Source organism: Nerophis ophidion, linkage group LG19, assembly GCF_033978795.1.
Source record: "Nerophis ophidion isolate RoL-2023_Sa linkage group LG19, RoL_Noph_v1.0, whole genome shotgun sequence".
NCBI lineage: Eukaryota > Metazoa > Chordata > Actinopteri > Syngnathiformes > Syngnathidae > Nerophis > Nerophis ophidion.
Genome location: NC_084629.1, coordinates 22,917,548 through 22,937,769, shown reverse-complemented (window position 1 = coordinate 22,937,769; position 20,222 = coordinate 22,917,548). Strand labels below are relative to the sequence as shown.

Genomic DNA, 20,222 nt, shown 5'->3' with positions numbered 1-20,222 from the left:
TATTCATCCCTCAATGTATTCATACAGCATACACTCATTATTGAGTTGATAAATATTCATGTCGTCATCTATTCACATTTTAATGTATTCAATTATTCATGTACTCATCTAAGCATGTAGTCCATTCATCTAGTCACCATGTAATGGCATGGCGACATTTATATAATCATATAATTAATGTATTCATTTAATCATCCATTTGTTGGTATCTATTAATGTTTGCATGCAGTATTATGATTTAGGAATCCATTTATATGTATTCATGTCCTCATCTGCAGTAAAATGATCATTTATAATCTATATTTATAAACAGGATATATATTCATGTACTCATCTTTTCACATGATAATAGTCACCTATTTGTGTATTCCTGTATTCATACAATCTTCTATTCACTTAGTCACCTTTACACATTATGGTATTCATCCATTTGTGTATTCATACAGTCATACAATCACCTTTTTGTATGTGTATATAAAAATTCATGTCATCATCAATACACGTTCGAATGTGGTCAACTATTCAAGATCTCACCTTATCATGGAGTCATCCATTCATCGAGACAACATGTAATGACATGGCTACATTTATACAATCAACTGTTACTGTATCCCTGTAATCATCCATTCATAGTTATCCGCTCGTGTCATATAGTCGCCTATTCATATATTTGCATGTAACTATGCATGCACATTTTTATGTAGCCATACGGTTCATGTCGTCATCCATTCATGTGTTCCCATGAAATATTAGGCACAACTCCCCACTTGGTCTCATTGGGAAAGTTTAGAAGGTGAACACATGAGGAATCGTGATGTAATCTGATTACTTTTTGCACTTTGAGTACCTTGCGATGACAAACCCTTCTTTGTGCTCAAATGCTAATGTTGGCTAATAAACACAGAAGGTTAGCCAGGTAGGCTAACAGGCAGGCTGGTGTGTGTGTGTGTGTGTGTGTGTGTGTGTGTGTGTGTGTGTGTGTGTGTGTGTGTGTGTGCGCGTGTGTGTGATGATGCATGCTGATGTTGTGCTTATGTTGTCATGTAGCCTCGTCACTGTGACAGACGGAACATGAATTTCTACAATCAATTTATGTTTTAATGATGTTCACGCTCTCGTTTGTTTTCTGCCATCTCACTGCACACAATGTACACAATCATTAGTAGGTGGTGTTAATTAGCAGACTCACAGGAACAAGTGTGTGCCTTGGAGGAGGTTATACAGTTGTTTTCAGGAGAATCAGGAGGACTTTAGTCGTCCAGAATCCAAGTATGCTTTTGAATCATGACATGTCTTGTTGGCTGGGTCACACATATTGTGTAGTGTGTGTGTGTGTGTGTGTGTGTGTGTGTGTGTGTGTGTGTGTGTGTGTGTGTGTGTGTGTGTGTGTGTGTGTGTGTGTGTGTGTGTGTGTGTGTGTGTGTGTGTGTGCGTGTTGGAGTAAACATGACCCGCAAACACTGACAGGAAAGAGGAGACTTTTCTTTTTTTCTTTAAGGAGGAAAAAGAGTGAGGCACACACGACCGCTTTGTAGTCGTCGTGTGTCCAGTGTTGGCCCAAGGACACTTCCTCTGCAGAATGAAAGTGAAAGTACTCGTGGCGCAACATTTTTCTGTCGTCTCCGTGTGAATGCTGCAGAGCATCCAGTGGAAGATACTCAGCGAGTCAAAGATCCTCTATGTGACAGGAGCGCTAAGCCGTCTTTTAAGACCTACTGAAATGAGATTTTCTTATTTGAACGGGGATAGCAGGTACATTCTATGTGTCATACTTGATCATTTCGCGATATTGCCATATTTTTGCTGAAAGGTTTTAGTAGAGAACATCGACGATAAAGTTCGCAATTTTGGTTAGGGAATCCTTTTTTTTTTTTTCTTTATCATGAAAAAGGAACGTTTTTGTCATGAAAAAGGGAGGTTTTTGTGTTTGGTGCACTAATTGTAAGTGTATATTGTGTTTTTTATGTTGATTTGATTAAAAAAACAAAAAAAAACATTTTTTAAATTTATTTATTATTATTTTTTTTTTTTATAAAAAATTCTTCGGCGGCCCGGTACCAATCGGGCCACGGCCCGGTGGTTGGGGACCACTGCTCTATATGAAAATAGTTATTTCGCTGTTTTTAACAACCTACTTGAATGTGGAAATACTGCCAAAGCGCTTTGGGCTCCTTAAAAAAAAGGGTAGAAAAGCGCTATACAAGTACAACCCATTTACCATTTACTTTAAAAAGGCCTGTCAGAGATCCTCTATACGAGAGAGCGCTTTGCCTTTTTTTTAAAAAACTACTTTTTAAAAATGCTTGTCAAAGATCCTCTATATAGCAGGAGTGATTTTGCCGGTTTTAATAACCCGCTTTAAAAGGGCTTGTCAAAGACCCTCTATATAACAGGAGTGCTTTTGCTGTTTTTAACCAACCTACTTAAAAAAAAATGCTTGTCAAAGATCATCTATATGACAGGAGTGCTTTGCTGTTTTTAACAACCTACTTTTTTAAAATGCTTGTCAAAGATCCTCTATACAACAGGAGTGCTTTTGCTGTTTTTAACCAACCTACTTAAAAAAAAAAATCCTTGTCAATGATCATCTATACAACAATAGTGCTTTACTGTTTTTAACAACCTACTTTTTAAAAATGCTTGTCAAAGATCTTCCATATGACAGGAGTGCTTTTGCTGTTTTTAATCAACCTACATTTGAAAAAATGCTCTATATGACAGGAGTGATTTTGCTTTTTTTAATAACGTGCTTTAAAAAGGCTTGTCAGAGATCCTCTATATTGGAGAGTGTGTTGCCGTTTTTAACCAACCTACTTTTTAAATATGCTTGTCAACGATCCTCTATACGACAGGAGTGCTTTTCTCTTTTTTAACAACCTAATGCTTGTCAAAGATCCTCTATACAACAGGAGTGCGTGTCTGTTTTTAACAACCTACTTTTAAAAAATGCTTGTCAAAGATCCTCTATATGACGGGAGTGCTTATGCTCTTTTTAATAACATGCTTTAAAAAGGCTTGTGAGTGATCCTCTATACTGTATGAGAGAGCGCTTTGCCGTTTTTATCCAATCTCTTTAAAAAAAAAATATATATATATATATATATATATATATATATATATTAGGGCTGTGGATCTTTGGGTGTCGCACGATTCGATAATATATCGATTTTTTTTTTAGATTCGATTCGATTCTCGATTCAAAAACGATATTTTTCCGATTCAAAACAATTCTGTATTCATTCAATACATAGGATTTCAGCAGGATCTACCCCAGTATGCTGACATGCAAGCAGAGTAGTAAAACATTTTTTAAAAAGCTTTTATAATTGTAAAGGACAATGTTTTATCAACTGATTGCAATAATGTAAATTTGTTTTAACTATCAAACAAACCAAAAAAATGACTTATTTTATCTTTGTGAAAACATTGGACACAGTGTGTTGTCAAGCTTATGAGATGCGATGCAAGTGTAAGCCACTGTGACACTATTGTTCTTTTTTTTATTTTTTATAAATGTCTAATGATAATGTCAATGAGGGATTTTAATCACTGCTATGCGGAAATTATAACAAATATTGATACTGTTGTTGATAATATTAATTTTTGTTTCACTACTTTTGGTTTGTTCCTTGTCGTGTTTGTCTCCTTTCAATTGCTCTGTTTATTGCGGTTTTGAGTGTTGCTGGGTCAGGTTTGGTTTTGGAATTGGATTGCATTGTTATGGTATTGCTGTGTAGTGGTTTGTTGGATTGATAAAAAAAAATCGATTTCTTAAAAATGAGAATCGATTTTGAATCGCACAACGTATCGGAATCAATTTTTCCCCACACCCCTAATATATATATATATACATATATATATATATATATATATATATATGTATATATATATATATATATATATATATATATATATATATATATATATATATATATATATATATATATATATATATATATATATATATATATATATATATGTATATATATATATATACATATCAATCAATCAATCAATGTTTACTTATATAGCCCTAAATCACTAGTGTCTCAAAGGGCTGCACAAACCACTACGACATCCTCGGTAGGCCCACATAAGGGCAAGGAAAACTCACACCCAGTGGGATGTCGGTGACAATGATGACTATGAGAACCTTGGAGAGGAGGAAAGTAATGGATGTCGAGCGGGTCTAACATGATACTGTGAAAGTTCAATCCATAATGGATCCAACACAGTCGCGAGAGTCCAGTCCAAAGCGGATCCAACACAGCAGCGAGAGTCCCGTTTACAGCGGAGCCAGCAGGAAACCATCCCAAGCGGAGGCGGATCAGCAGCGCAGAGATGTCCCCAGCCGATACACAGGCGAGCAGTACATGGCCACTGGATCGGACCGGACCCCCTCCACAATGGAGAGTGGGACATAGGAGAAAAAGAAAAGAAACGGCAGATCAACTGGTCTAAAAAGGGAGTCTATTTAAAGGCTAGAGTATTCAAATGAGTTTTAAGGTGAGACTTAAATGCTTCTACTGAGGTGGCATCTCGAACTGTTGCCGGGAGGGCATTCCAGAGTACTGGAGCCCGAAATGAAAAAGCTCTATAGCCCGCAGACTTTTTTTGGGCTTTGGGAATCACTAATAAGCCGGAGTCCTTTGAACGCAGATTTCTTGCCGGGACATATGGTACAATACAATCGGCAAGATAGGATGGAGCTAGACCGTGTAGTATTTTATACGTAAGTAGTAAAACCTTAAAGTCACATCTTAAGTGCACAGGAAGCCAGTGCAGGTGAGCCAGTACAGGCGTAATATGATCAAACTTTCTTGTTCTTGTCAAAAGTCTAGCAGCCGCATTTTGTACCAACTGTAATCTTTTAATGCTAGACATGAGGAGACCTGAAAATAATACGTTACAATAGTCGAGGCGAGACGTAACAAACGCATGGATAATGATCTCAGCGTCTTTAGTGGACAGAATGGAGCGAATTTTAGCGATATTACGGAGATGAAAGAAGGCCGTTTTAGTAACGCTTTTAATGTGTGCCTCAAAAGAGAGGGTTGGGTCGAAGATAATACCCAGATTCTTTACCGTGTCGCCTTGTTTAATTGAGTTGTATTATTAAATAGAGTTCGGTGTCTAGCAGGACCGATAATCAGCATTTCCGTTTTTTTGGCGTTGAGTTGCAAAAAGTTAGCGGACATCCATTGTTTAATTTCATTAAGACTTGCCTCCAGCTGACTACAATCCGGCGTGTTGGTCAGCTTTAGGGGCATGTAGAGTTGGGTGCCATCAGCATAACTGAAAGCTAACACCGTATTTGCGTATGATGTCACCTAGCGGCAGCATGTAGATGCTGAAGAGTGCAGGTCCAAGGACCGAACCCTGGGGAACTCCACACGTTACCTTAACGTAGTCCGAGGTCACATTGTTATGGGAGACACACTGCATCCTATCAGTAAGATAAGAGTTAAACCAAGACAGGGCTAAGTCTGACATACCAATTCGTGTTTTGATACGTTCTAATAAAATATTATGATCGACAGTATCGAAAGCAGCGCTAAGATCGAGGAGCAGCAACATAGATGACGCATCAGAATCCATCGTTAGCAATAGATCATTAGTCATTTTTGCGAGGGCTGTCTCCGTGGAGTGATATGCCCTGAAACCGGATTGAAAGGTTTCACATAGATTGTTAGACGCTAAGTGTTCATTTAACTGCTCCGCAACAATTTTTTCGAGGATTTTTGAAATAAAGGGAAGGTGAGACACCGGTCGGTAGTTTACCATGAGGTCAGGATCGAGGTTAGGTCTTTTAAGAAGAGGATGAATAACCGCTTTTTTGAATGCTAGGGGAACAGTGCCCGAGGAAAGTGATAAGTTTATAATATTTAGCACTGATGGACCTAATAACACAAAAAGCTCCTTGATCAGTTTCCCAGGAAGAGGGTCAAGTAAACATGTTGTTTGTTTTATTCCATTTACACGTTGTAACAATTCCTCTAATCTTATTTCCTCAAAACAAGAGAAACTATTTTGGAGGGCAGTACCCGCCGTATATACCATCGTATCAGTGTTAATAGAGCCCCGTTGTAGCTGGGACGCATTGTCTTTAATCTCCTTTCTAATGACTTCAATTTTCTTACTAAAGAATTGCATAAAGTCATCAGCTGAGTGGGTGGAGCTACTGGAAGGAGTCCCTTGTTGGGTTAGCGATGCTACCGTACTAAACAAAAATTTAGGATCGTTTTTATTACGGTGGATGAGATTTGAGTAATATTTAGCTTTAGCTAAGGTAAGCATGCGTTTATAAGTTATTAAACCATCACTCCATACTTGATGGTGCACCTCAAGTTTAGTCGTGCGCCATTTGCGTTCCAGCTTTCTACATAATAATTTCTGAGCTCTAGTTTCTTCTGTAAACCACGGGGTGCGCTTTTTGGGAGCCTTTTTTAACTTTAGCGGTGCTATGTTATCAATGGTTTCGCGCAGGGCGTGGTTAAAGTTGTTAGTGAGGTTATCAATAGAGCCCACATATTTTGGGAATGGTGCCATTACCGAGGGCAGTAGGTCAGCAAGAGTTGTCGTTGTGGCCGTATTAATGTTGCGGCTGCTATAGCAGTTATTATTATTATTAGTTTGATGAACATGCGTCTGAACCTCGAATTTTATAAGGTAATGATCGGACAATACTTTAGTATACGGGAGTATCGTAACTTTGGAAACGGTGATACCCCTGACAAGCACTAGGTCTATCGTATTACCGTTGCGATGCGTGGGTTAATTTATTATTTGTGTATATATATATATATATATATATATATATATATATATATATATATATATGTGTGTATATATATATATATATATATATATATATATTTATATATATATATATATATATATATATATATATATATATATATATTGTCCAAGATCCTCTAATTGACGAGAGCACATCAAGTGTGTGTGTGTGTGTGTGTGTGTGTGTGTGCGCGTGTGCGGTCATCATCCCAGCATGCAGACAGTTCCTTTTCCACGTGCACGCTAATGCTGTCCGTGCACTGCAGTGATACTCTGTTTGAGTCAGGATGGTTGAAATTATTCATTTCATAGGAAACACTCGGATGCACAATCTATAATCCTCTTTGCGTGTGTGTGAGTGTGCGTGTGCGTGTGTGTGTGTGTTGTGTGTGTGTGTGTGTGTGTGTGTGTGTGTGTGTGTGTGTGTGTGTGTGTGTGTGTGTGAGAGAGAGAGAGAGAGAGAGAGAGAGGGACGGCGTGACATCTCTTTGTTCTCATGTAATAATGTTTCTATGGCAGCGCTCCTCACTAACAATTAAATTCAGAAAGATGATTTCATAATTCAATTTAAGGCCAACATTTCCAAAAGACTAAATATATTTGAGTAAAGGTAATTAGTGTGTAAGTACATTTAATTACATGTTAATAATGATTGTAATAATGATGATATGTAAACAGGAAGTATGTGTCAGTGTGGGCAGAGCTTCACTTTATTAGAAGTGTGGTCTGCCAACACCCAGCATCCCTTCCCCCCACCTCACACGTCTCAACCAATCACGTCCTCTGCCCTTCCTCGTCGCATCGGAGGAAAAACTCACCTCCTCATTCCTCGCCTCCTCTCTCTTCGCCTCCTCTCTCCCCACGCCATGGACACACACTGACTTTAATGTTGTGTTTGTGCAACCTTTTTGTCGCATTCGTTGCTGTCGGACGAAATAAAGGCCATCCTTCCACCTCATGATGGAGATGTATTGCGTGTGTGTGTGTGTGTGTGTGTGTGTGTGTGTGTGTGTGTGTGTGCGTGTGGGGGGTGAGGGGGGGCACACATGTCAAGTGGTGTGACCCCCCCAACCCCAAGTGATTGATGTTCACGCAAACAAATAGCATCAAACACGCACACAATACAAATTTACAACGCCGCTGACATTTATTTTGAAAAATTACCCTGCTAGCGCTTGTAAGACATTAGCATAACATTCACCTTTGACCTCTCAGTGACGCCACACGTTCAAAGTCACCTTCATCATCACCATCATCATTTATATCATTACCTTCATCATGTCTTTTTACCTATTTATATGGGGCGGCATGGCATAGTGGGTAGAGCGCCCGTGCCAGAAACCTGAGGGTTGCAGGTTCGCTTCCCACCTATTGACATCCAAAAAATCGCTGCCGTTGTGTCCTTGGGCAGGACACTTCACCCATTGCCCCCGGTGCCGCTCACACTGGTGAATGAATGATGAATGAATGATAGGTGGTGGTCGGAGGGGCCGTAGGCGCAAACTGGCAGCCACGCTTCCGTCAGTCTACCCCAGGGCAGCTGTGGCTACAGATGTAGCTTACCACCACCAGGTGTGAATGAATGATGGGTTCCCACTTCTCTGTGAGCGCTTTGAGTATCTAACAATAGAAAAGCGCGATATAAATCTAATCCATTATTAGTATTATTATTATTATCAATTTGTTCATTTAGTCACCTGATAATGTACTTCTTCATTCATTTAGCCCTCTATTCATCTAATCACCGATTAATGTGGTCACCTATTCATGTATTCAATTCTTCATCGAGCCATCTATTCATGTCTTCATTCATTCATGTAGTCATCTAGTCACCTCTTCATCTAGTTATCTATTTATCTAGTCACCTACTCATATAGTCATGTAGTCATCTAGTCCTAGTTACCTACTCATATAGTCATCTATTCATGTAGTCATCTAGTCACTTCTTCATCTAGTCATCTATTTATCTAGTCACCTACTCATATAGTCATGTAGTCTTCTAGTCCTAGTCACCTACTCATATAGTCATCTAATTCATGTAGTCATCTAGTACCCCCTAATCAGAGCAAAGCATTTTTGGTAAGAAGTAAAATACAGCGCTATGTCATCAGTTTCTGATTTATTAAATTGTATAACAGTGCAAAATATTGCTCATTTATAGTGGTCTTTCTTGAACTATTTGGAAAAAAAGATATAAAAATAACTAAAAACTTGTTGAAAATAAACAAGTGATTCAATTATAAATAAAGATTTCTACACATAGAAGTAATCATCAACTTAAAGTGCCCTCTTTGGGGATTGTAATAGAGGGACAGCGTAGCACAGTGGAAGAGTGGCCGTGCGAAACCCGAGGGTTCCTGGTTCAATCCCCACCCAGTACCAACCTCGTCACGTCCGTTGTGTCCTGAGCAAGACACTTCACCTTTGCTCCTGATGGGTGCTGGTTAGCGCCTTGCATGCCAGCTCCCACCATCAATGTGTGAATGTGTCTGTGAATGGGTGAATGTGGAAGTAGAGTCAAAGCGCTTTGAGTACCTTGAAGGTAGAAATGCGCTATACAAGTACAACACATTTATCATTTATCATTTATCCCTCTGGATTCATGAACTTAATTCTAAATATTTCTTTACAACAAAAGAAATCTTTAACATCAATATTTATGGAACATGTCCAAAAAAAATCTAGCTGTCAACACTGAAATGCAACATTGTTGCATTTCTTTTCACAGTTTGTGAACTTACATTCATATTTTGTTCAAGTATTATTCAATAAATATATTTATAAAGGATTTTAGAATTGTTGCTATTTTTAGAATATTTTAAAAAAATCTCACGTACCCCTTGGCATACCTTCAAGTACCCCCAGTGGTACGCGTACCCCCATTTGAGAACCACTGATCTAGTCCTAGTCACCTCTTCATCTAGTCAGCTATGCATGTGCTGATCTATTCTTCTGGTCACCTAATTATCTGGTCGTCTATTAATGTAGTCACCTACAGATGTAGTCATCTATTAATTAGTCATCTCTCAATGGAATTCCTTATTATCTCGTCATGTATTCATGCATTCATCTATTTATCTATTCAATTCATCATCTATTATCTTGTCAACTATTCATGCAGTTCTTTATTCATGTAGTCATCTATTCATGTATGTATCTGTTAATATAGTCATTTATTTATTCATATATTCGTATAGTTTAGTCATATATTCATTCAGTCATCTAATGTAGTTACACATTCATATAGCTACATATTGATGTAACTCATTATTAATCTAATTACATATTCATCTAGTCATCTATCCATGTAGTTTAAATATTCATGCCATTACATATTCATTTACTTATCATTCATGTTGTTACTTATTTATATTGTCATATATTAATGTAGTCACCTATTTGTTTAGTCATCTATTCATGTAATGATCTAATTATCAACAAACATATTCATGTGGTCACCTATTGGTGGAGTTACTTATTCATGTGATCATTTATTCAGTTAAATTATCAATCAATCAATCAATGTTTACTTATATAGCCCTAATTCATCTAATAATTTATTCATGTAGTTATCTAGTCATCAAATAATATATTTATGTAGTCACCTATCCTCTAGTCACCTATTTATCTAGTCATCCATTTATGTAATTTTCTAATCATCAAAACATCTATTCACGTGGTCACCTATTCATGTGGTCATATATTAGTGAAGTTACTTATTCATGTGATCATTTATTCATGTAATTACTTATTATTTCAATACTTCATTCGTGTAGTTATCTAGTCATCAAATATATAGTCATGTAGTCACCTATAATATATTAATGTAGTCATCTATTCATGCAGTTATTTATCCATTTAATAATCTATGTGTGTAGTTAACTAGTCATCTATTATCCATTCACATAGTTACTTACTCATGTAGTCATCTATCAATGTAGTCACCTATTCATCTAGTCATTTATTCATGTGATTACCTAATTATCACCAAATCTATTCATGTGGTCACATTGGTGGGGTTACTTAATCATGTGATCATTTATTCATGTCATTATCTAGTCATTAAATAATATATTAATGTAGTCACCTATCGTCTAGTCACCTATTTATCAAGTCATCTATTCATGTGATTACCCACTTATCAAAAAGTCTATTCACGTGGTCACATATTCATGTGGGTACATATCGGTGGAGTTACTTATTCATGTGATCATTTATTCATGTAATTACTTATTCATCTAATACTTTATAAATGTAGTTATGAAGTCATCAAATATTATATTAATGTAGTCACCCATCATCGAGTCATCTATTCACATAGTTACTTATCCATCTAATTATCTATTCATGTAGTTACCTAGTTATCTATTATCCATTCATGTAGTTACTTATCCATATAGTTGTCTATTAATGTAGTCACCTATCATTTAGTCATTTATTCATGTAGTTACCTGTACTTATCCATCTCATCATCTATTCATGTAGTTACTTTTTCATATAGTCATCTATTAATGTAGTCACCTATTCATCTAGTCATCTATTCATGTAATTACCTAATTATCAAAAAACTCTATTAATGTGGTCACATATTGGTGGAGTTACTTATTCATTTTTTATCTATTCATGTAATTACTTATTCATCTAATAATTTATTAATGTGGTTATCCAGTCATCAAAAGATGTATTCATGTAATCATCTTTTCATGTAGTTACTTATCCATCTAGTCATCTATTCATGCAGTTACCTAATTAGCAAAGAAATATATTCATGTGGTTACCTATTCATGTGGTCACATATTGGTTGAGTTACTTATTCACGTTTCATTTATTCATGTATTTACATATTCATCTAATAATGTATTGATGTGGTCATCCAGTCATCAAATGATATATTAATGTAGTCATCTATTCATGTAGTTACTTATCCATCTAGTCATCTATTCATGTAGTTACTTATCCATCTAGTCATCTATTCATGTAGTTACTTATCCATATAGTCATCTATTAATGTAGTCACCTATTATCTTGTCATCTTTTCATGTAGTTGATTATCCATCTAATCATCTATTCATGTAGTTATTTTTTCATATAGTCATCTATTAATGTAGTCACCTATGTATCTAGTCATTATTTTGTGTAATTACCTAATTATCAAAACAATCTATTCATGTGGTTACCTATTCATGTGGTCACATATTGGTGGAGTTACTTATTCATGTTTTTATTTATTCATGCAATTAATTATTCATTTAATAATTTATTAATGTAGTTATCCAGTCATCAAATGATACATTCATGTATTCATCTATTCATGTAGTTACTTATCCATATAGTCGTCTATCAATGTAGTCACCTATTAACTGGTCATCTATTCATGTAGTTACTTATCCATCTAATCATCTATTCAAGTAGTTACTTTTTCATATAGTCATCTATTAATGTTGTCACCTATTCATCTAGTCATCTAGTCATGTAATTACCTAATTATCAAAAAAATCTAATCATGTGGTTACCTTTTCATGTGGTTACATATTGGTGGAGTTACTTATTCATGTTTTTATTTATCCATGTAATTACTTATTCATCTAGTAATGTGTTGATGTAGTCATCCATTCATCAAATGATATATTCATGTAGTCATCTATTCATGTAGTTACTTATCCATCTAGTCGTCTATTAATGTAGTCACCTATCAACTAGTCATCTATTCATGTAGTTACTTATCCGTCTAATCATCTATTCATGTAGTTACTTTTTCATATAGTCATCTATTAATGTAGTCACCTATTTATCTAGTCATCTATTCGTGTAATTACCTAATTATCAAAAAATTATATTCATGGGGTTACCTATTCATGTGTTCACATACTGGTGGAGTTACTTATTCATGGTTTTATTTATTCATGTAATTACTTATTAATGTAATAATTTATTAATGTAGTTATCCAGTCATCAAAAATATATATTCATGTAATCATCTATTAATGTAGTCACTTATCATTAGTCATCTATTCATGAAGTTACTTATCCATCTAGTCATCTATTCATGTAGTTACTTATCCATCTAATCATCTATTCATGTCGTTAACTAGTCGTCTATTTATCTCACCATCTATTCATGTATTCATTCAGTAGCATATAGGTTAGCCACGCTGTTGCCAGTGTGAACATGAAAAACACTCTCACCGCCTTTTGTGCGTGTGAACGTAGACCTTTACTTTGAAAGGTCAGCATTGCCCAGATGGCAGTTCTTTTGTGTGTGTGTGTGAGTGTGTGTGTTTGTGTCTGTGTGTGTATTAGAATGAATGAGTGTTGTCATCATGCAGTCAGCTTCCTTCCTTCATCCTCAATGTTCTCTTTCTCTACAGCTCGTCTTCTGCTGTCCCACTCCTCCCTCTACACGCACACACATGCACACACACACACACACACACACACACACACACACACACGCACACACACACACACACACACACACACACACACACACACACACGCACACACAACAGCCCCTCCCCCACAGGAGGATCATGTTGATGCATCCGCTGCATGCAGCAGAGCAGCTCTGATGAATGATGTTGGAAGTTAGCTATGCAACGCGCTCACTGGCCACTACATCACAGTTTGTGTGTATGTGTGTGTGTGTGTGTGTGTGTGTGTGTGTGTGTGTGTGTGTGTGGGTGCGTGCGTGTGTGCGTGAGCAGAAAAAGCCAGGGTGAGGCAAGCGAGGCTGTGTCAGGAAGTGGAAGCGCCACAAAGGCTGAGAGAGACACTGAGGAAGAGCAGAAGGATGAGGATGTTGCATTCATCTTGGAGCGACAAAAATCATTTATTCACAATAATGTGAAGAACACAAAATCAAAGATGTTCTGCCGTTGGGTGAGGACATAAGTATTGGGTCGGCTGCAGGAAGCGAAGCGAGAACAAAGACTTCTTTGACTTTTTTGTGACTATTCTGTTCTAATGAGGTTAGGGTATGTGTGTGTGTGTGTGTGTGTGTGTGTGTGTGTGTGTGTGTGTGTGTGTGTGTGTGTGTGTGTGATCAATAATTCATCAGCTTCAACCTTCAGGCGTCCTCTGAGGTACTAACCCCCCCTCACCCCCGCTCCCCACGGATATAGTAACGCACTTAATGGAGCATTCGTTTGCTGCAGCGTTGTGGATTATTTTGAGTCTTTGTATTTTATTTCTATTTTGAATTGTGTTGGTTGTCATTGACATTGTGCGCAGGCACAAACACGATCGCTCCTCGCAGGTTGTTAACGATAACCGACGCCATCAGAAATGTAAAAAGGGGAATACAAAGACTAAATATAATCTGAAAAGTCGAAACGCGCAGAACGCTTGATCATCCGCAACTACATTTGTGTGCGTAGTCAAGATGTGTCATTTTGATTCACATGATCCCACCTCTCGCAAGTGTTTAATGACATCTTCCTCCTTGCTAGCCAGCATGGTGATGAATATTGTGACAGACTTCCTGCCATCCATGTGTGGGTTGCAGTGACGATGGACACATGCCGCATCATAGCAGGGTTGGCCCATGTTTATTATTTCAATACACATGAGGTTTTCTTGCCTGTCTTTTGCGCCAATTGCTAGCGCGCCAGCTGTTCCTGCTGGTGGCGGCGGCGCACCTTTCGGTGGCCGGTGGTTGCGTCTGTTGCGGGGACTCATCTCGCTCGGGTTCTCCTTCGTCGCTCTCGTGGTCGTTCTGGTTGGATCGTTCCTCTCCTACTTCTCCCCCGATTGCTCCTCCTTCGCCCTTTTTGTGCTGCAGCAGAAGATGAAGCGATTGAGCGCAGGTGTGTGGTGTACGCACCTGACGCTGATGGCTGCAGTCTCGCTCAAGGCGCGCCCCGCCTCTGCGCTTCGCCGCACGCTGCGCCCTCTCGCCGCCATCAATTGTCCGAGCCCGCTGTCGGCACGTCGGCTATGCCTCTCCACAAATATATATAACTTGGTTATTATTACAATGACTAAATGACAACATGAACCCGCGCTACATGATTGTGCCTAATAAAGACGTGTTATTTGATTCATGCGATTGCTCCTCTCACAGTTAATTAATGACAGTGTCCACCCCCCACAACTAGATTTACGTGCGGGACGGCGTGGCAAAGTTGGTAGAGTGGCTGTGCCAGCAATCTGAGGGTTACTGGTTCAACCCCCACCTTCTGCCATCCTAGTCACGCCCGTTGTGTCCTTTGGCAAGACACTTCACCCTTGCACCTGATGGGTCCTGGTGAGCGCCTTGAATGGCAGCTCCCGCCGTCAGTGTGTGAATGGGCGAATGCGGAAATACTGTCAAAGCGCTTTGGGCTCCTTTAAAAGGGGTAGAACAGCGCTATACAAGTACAACCCATTTACCATTAAAGAGGTGTTGTTTGATTCATGCGATTGCTCCTCTCTCAATTGATTAATGACAGCATCCACCCCCCACAGCTAGATTTGAGTCACGTATTAAAGAGGTATTGTTTGATTCATGCGATTGCTCCTCTCACAGTTAATTAATGACAGTGTCCACCCCCCACAACTAGATTTGCGTGCGGGACGGCGTGGCGAAGTTGGTAGAGTGGCTGTGCCAGCAATCTGAGGGTTACTGGTTCAACCCCCACCTTCTGCCATCCTAGTCACGCCCGTTGTGTCCTTTGGCAAGACACTTCACCCTTGCACCTGATGGGTCCTGGTGAGCGCCTTGAATGGCAGCTCCCGCCGTCAGTGTGTGAATGGGCGAATGCGGAAATACTGTCAAAGCGCTTTGGGCTCCTTTAAAAGGGGTAGAACAGCGCTATACAAGTACAACCCATTTACCATTAAAGAGGTGTTGTTTGATTCATGCGATTGCTCCTCTCTCAATTGATTAATGACAGCATCCACCCCCCACAGCTAGATTTGAGTCACGTATTAAAGAGGTATTGTTTGATCCATGCGATTGCTCCTCTCTCAATTGATTATTGACAGCATCCACCCCACACAACTATATTTGTGTGTGTATTAAAGAGGTGTGGTTTGATCCATGCGATTGCTCCTCTCTCAATTGATTAATGACAGCATCCACCCCCGACAGCTAGATTTGTGTCACGTATTAAAAAAAGTGTTGTTTGATCCATGCGATTGCTCATCTCTCAGTTGATTATTGACAGCTTCCACCCACCACAGCTAGATTTGTGTGCGTATTAAAGAGGTGTTGTTTAATCCATGCGATTGCTCCACTCTCAATTGATTATTGACAGCATCCACCCCCGACAGCTAAATTTGTGTGCGTATTAAAGAGGTGTCGTTTGATTCATGCGATTGCTCATTTCTTAATTCATTAATGACAGCATCCACCCCCCACAGCTAGATTTGTGTCACGTATTAAAGAGGTGTTGTTTAATCCATGCTATTGCTCCTCTCTCAATTGATTATTGACAGCATCCACCCCCGACAGCTAGATTTGTGTGCGTATTAAAGAGGTGTCGTTTGATTCATGCGATTGCTCCTCACACGAGCGATGAATGACACCGGCTGTCTCACTCAGTAGAAATAATCACGTGAAATTGAGAATTGAAATAATCCACCAAATCAGAGAACTGGCAGCAGAACGGACGTGACTGTCAAGCAAGCGGGTCGCAGCACCAATGATCGTAATCTAACAGGCAGCTGTTGCCACGGCAACGTTACAAGCGCCATAAAAGTGTCCGGGAGGCGCGCGCGATGACGAAAGGCCTGGCAAGCGGAGCGTGTCAGCGGGTCCGGTGACACGCAGGTCGTCGGCGGTCATGCGAGACGCCACGGGGCTGCGAGCTCCCCAATCCCGCCCGCGCCGCCTCCTCGTCATCCTAATTAGACGGGATGGGAACAGACGGCGCCGCCGCGGCCCGATGCCTCCGTCAATCAGCTCATTTAGCCGCCACATAAAACAACACTCATTTTCTCACCGTGTCGCCCACCGGCTTGTGGACGCGGCGTGGGGAGTCCTGGCGCCATGATAGGCCACCATCAGGCCTGCGAGGTAACAGCACTAACGGCTACTAGCAACCACTGTTTGCACAGTTGGCCTGTATGATATCATTTTGACTGTACAGTCACAGTATGCCTCCTCTTTAGTGTACTATTGTGTACTGTGTGTGTGTGTGTGTGTGTGTGTGTGTGTGTGTGTGTGTGTGTGTTTTTCTTGTATTTCTACACTTCTTGAGACAACAAGGAAAAAGTACCTTCCATATGAGGACCGGTGAACAAGTTAGGACATAAATCATGGTCTTTATACAGAAAACCATTGCATCTAATAGAGAATGTCTCATTTGCACCCCTGCTGGTGAAATATATCAAAATGAGGGTGGTCCCAAAAAGGAGGGACTTTTCAAATTGACTGTGTATCAGTTTTAAAAGTGCTCCTGCTTTGGTCAACGTATGAAATAACAAGTGTGTGTAAAAATTTGAAATGTTCCCCGTCTGGTCAACATATGTAATAACAAGTGTTTAAGAAATTTAAATGCGCCCCTTTAGCCAAAATAAATTTCAAAAAATTAATATGTATATAGAGACATATTGTAATAACCGGAAGTAAATAATGACGATTAAAAAACAATTACAAACAAACAAAAACACGGACTATGAGCTTATATTTTTTATATTTGCATTGTAGGTATATATTATCGATGTTGTAAACACAAATCTTTATAAATCTAGAAAGGGTGATCTTAAAGAGGCAGGCATTTTTCAAAGGTCTCAAGAAGGTAAGAAATACAAGAATGTGTGTATGTGTGTGTTTGTTTAAAGTTGTCAAGTGAGACGTGAACTATATTCATATAGCGCTTTTCTCTAGTGACTCAAAGCGCTTTTACATAGTGAAACCCAATATCTAAGTTGTATTTAAACCAGTGTGGGTGGCACTGGGAGCAGGTGGGTAAAGTGTCTTGCCCAAGGACACAACGGCAGTGACCAGGATGGCGGAAGCGGGAATCGAACCTGGAACCCTCAAGTCGCTGGCACGGCTTTTCTACCAACCGAGCTATACCGGTTAAAGATAAAGTGCCAATAATTGTTACACACACACACTAGGTGCAGTGAAATTATCCTCATCATTCGACCCATCCCCACAGGGGAGCAGTGAGCAGCAGCCATGGCCACACGGTGATTTAACCCCCAATTTGTGAGCAATGTTAATTGGCTGAAGTCTTTAAAATGCACAGGGTGGTCACGGCTGAACAAACGTTAGCTTGAAGGAAAACGCTGCCTCGCTCTACTAGCTTGTCCATCTGCTACTGTACGTCATGTGCTTTCACACACACACACACACACATGCACGCACGCACGCACACACGCACACACACAGGAGTCTTGTTAGTGACATGTTTCATCAGTGATGGCGGACGAGGCAGGTCACAAGACTACTGATTAGACTATGTTTACACGGACTAAGGCAGGAGTTGACGTGCGTAAAGTGACAATTTGTGTAGAAACTGCGTGTGAATGTCAAAGCTGAATTAAAATGCAGTATGAAAATAATCAACACAATTATGTTTAGCAACATTGAAATAGCAATTATTCACTATGTTATGTCTATGGTTCTCAGGCTTTATTGCCTCAGAAAACAATCCCCCAAGTACCACCATAATGATAAACATTCAAATATAGTAGCATAGTAGGCCTAAATATTCATTAAAACAAGGCAGATGTTTTATCCAACAACAATATTAAAATTATTTCAATGTAATATTTTGGCCACTGTGACAGTACACACATTTTGAACAGTAACATGTATCATGTGTGTAATATGATTCTTTGGCATACCGCTAGGTGGAGCTTGCATACCGATTAAGAATCACTGTGTTCGGTGGGCAAGTTACTTGCAATTTATTTCCATTCAGTTCAATGTAGTTTTTGTAAGATGTTTAAACTTCACATGCACACAAAAGGAGTGGGAAGAAGCAGAGCGTGTCTGGTCCCACCCCTGTGCCATGAGCAGCAGATAGATACAATGGAAATAAAGAAATAAAGCGAAAAACAAAACTAACTGAACCCCAGTAATGATACAAAGACAAATCTTTGTGTATTTGTTCTTACAACAACTCACGATTCCATTCGGATTCTTGGGGTAGCGATTCCACTCTGAATCGATTTTAAATTCAAACCGATTCTCGCTATTTATTATATGGCATGAAAATTATAATGCAACATTTTCAAAACAGTTTACAGGTTACAAAAGCTCTTCTTGGTTGCTAATATATCATGTGGACGAAGTGAGCGCGAAGAACGTCTTTTTAAAAAATGTGGTCTTAAAATAACATATATTTTTTAATTGATTCAATATATATATATGTGTATATAGATATGTGTGTACATATGTATATATATATATATATATATATATATATATATATATATGTTCATATGTATGTATGTATATATGTATGTGTATATATATATATATATATATATATATATATATATATATATATATATATATATATATATATATATATAGGGGATTGGTGCGAGCGGAGGTGTATAATGTAGCCCGGAAGAGTTAGGGATGCATGGGATTCTGGGTATTTGTTCTGTTGTGTTTATGTTGTGTTACGGTGCGGATGTTCTCCCAAAATGTGTTTGTCATTCTTGTTTGGTGTGGGTTCACAGTGTGGCGTATATTAGTAACAGTTTTAAAGTTGTTTAAACGGGCACCCTCAGTGTGACCTGTATGGCTGTTGAACAAGTATGCCTTGCAGTCACGCACGTGTCTGCAGTAGCCACTTTTAAAATGAATCTGGGCCTGCAACCTGTTTGTACATGTTGTAGAGGGCGTTAAAGTCAGTGCCATCATTGCACGCCATTATTATTGTTGTTTGGGTGAAAATTAGCAGACACTCGCGAGAACACTTACTCTGAAATTCGGGAGTCTGCTGGAAAAATTGGGACGGTTGGCAAGTGTGATGCTGTCAAGCGGCATTCATATAAAACTTGCAGGCCGCACTATCTTTAAATCTACATATTAAGGTGCGGGCCGCGTGTCTGAGACCCCTGGTTTATAAATAGCACAAAGCTAAAAAAAAAAACTCTGTATGCAGTGCTATTTCATTTTAAATTTCAAAAGAGTTTTGTGGCTCCCATTGTCTTCTTTATTTTGTGAAACGGGTCAAAATGGCTCTTTGAGTGGTAAAGGTTAGCGACCCCTGATCTACATCAACTATATGATTTGTCTGAGTGACTGGACAGGACAGATTAACAAAAATATATACATATTTTCTTTTTTAAAGAAAAAAGATAAGATTTTTTTTTTAATCAGTTAAGAATCGTTACAAATAAGAATCACAATGTATATGAAAATCGAGTTTCTTGACACCCCAGTTGTATCTATATGTGTGTGTATACGCATATATACGATTTATATGTATATATTCAATATATATGTATGTATATATATATGTGTGTGTATACAG

General features: G+C 38.7%; 1 protein-coding gene across 2 annotated transcripts in view; it reads left to right on the top strand.

Moving 5' to 3' along the window:
• enox1 (ecto-NOX disulfide-thiol exchanger 1) overlaps positions 1-20,222 on the top strand; it is a 60,152-nt gene that overhangs the window by 2,442 nt on the left and 37,488 nt on the right. The window contains exon 1 of one of the 2 annotated variants that reach the window (XM_061879577.1): positions 1,025-1,752. The exons of the other annotated variant lie outside the window; for it this stretch is intronic. The gene's annotated coding sequence lies outside the window, so the exon portion shown is untranslated. Of the gene's footprint in view, positions 1-1,024; positions 1,753-20,222 lie in introns of those variants that run through there. 2 annotated transcript variants of the gene reach the window in all.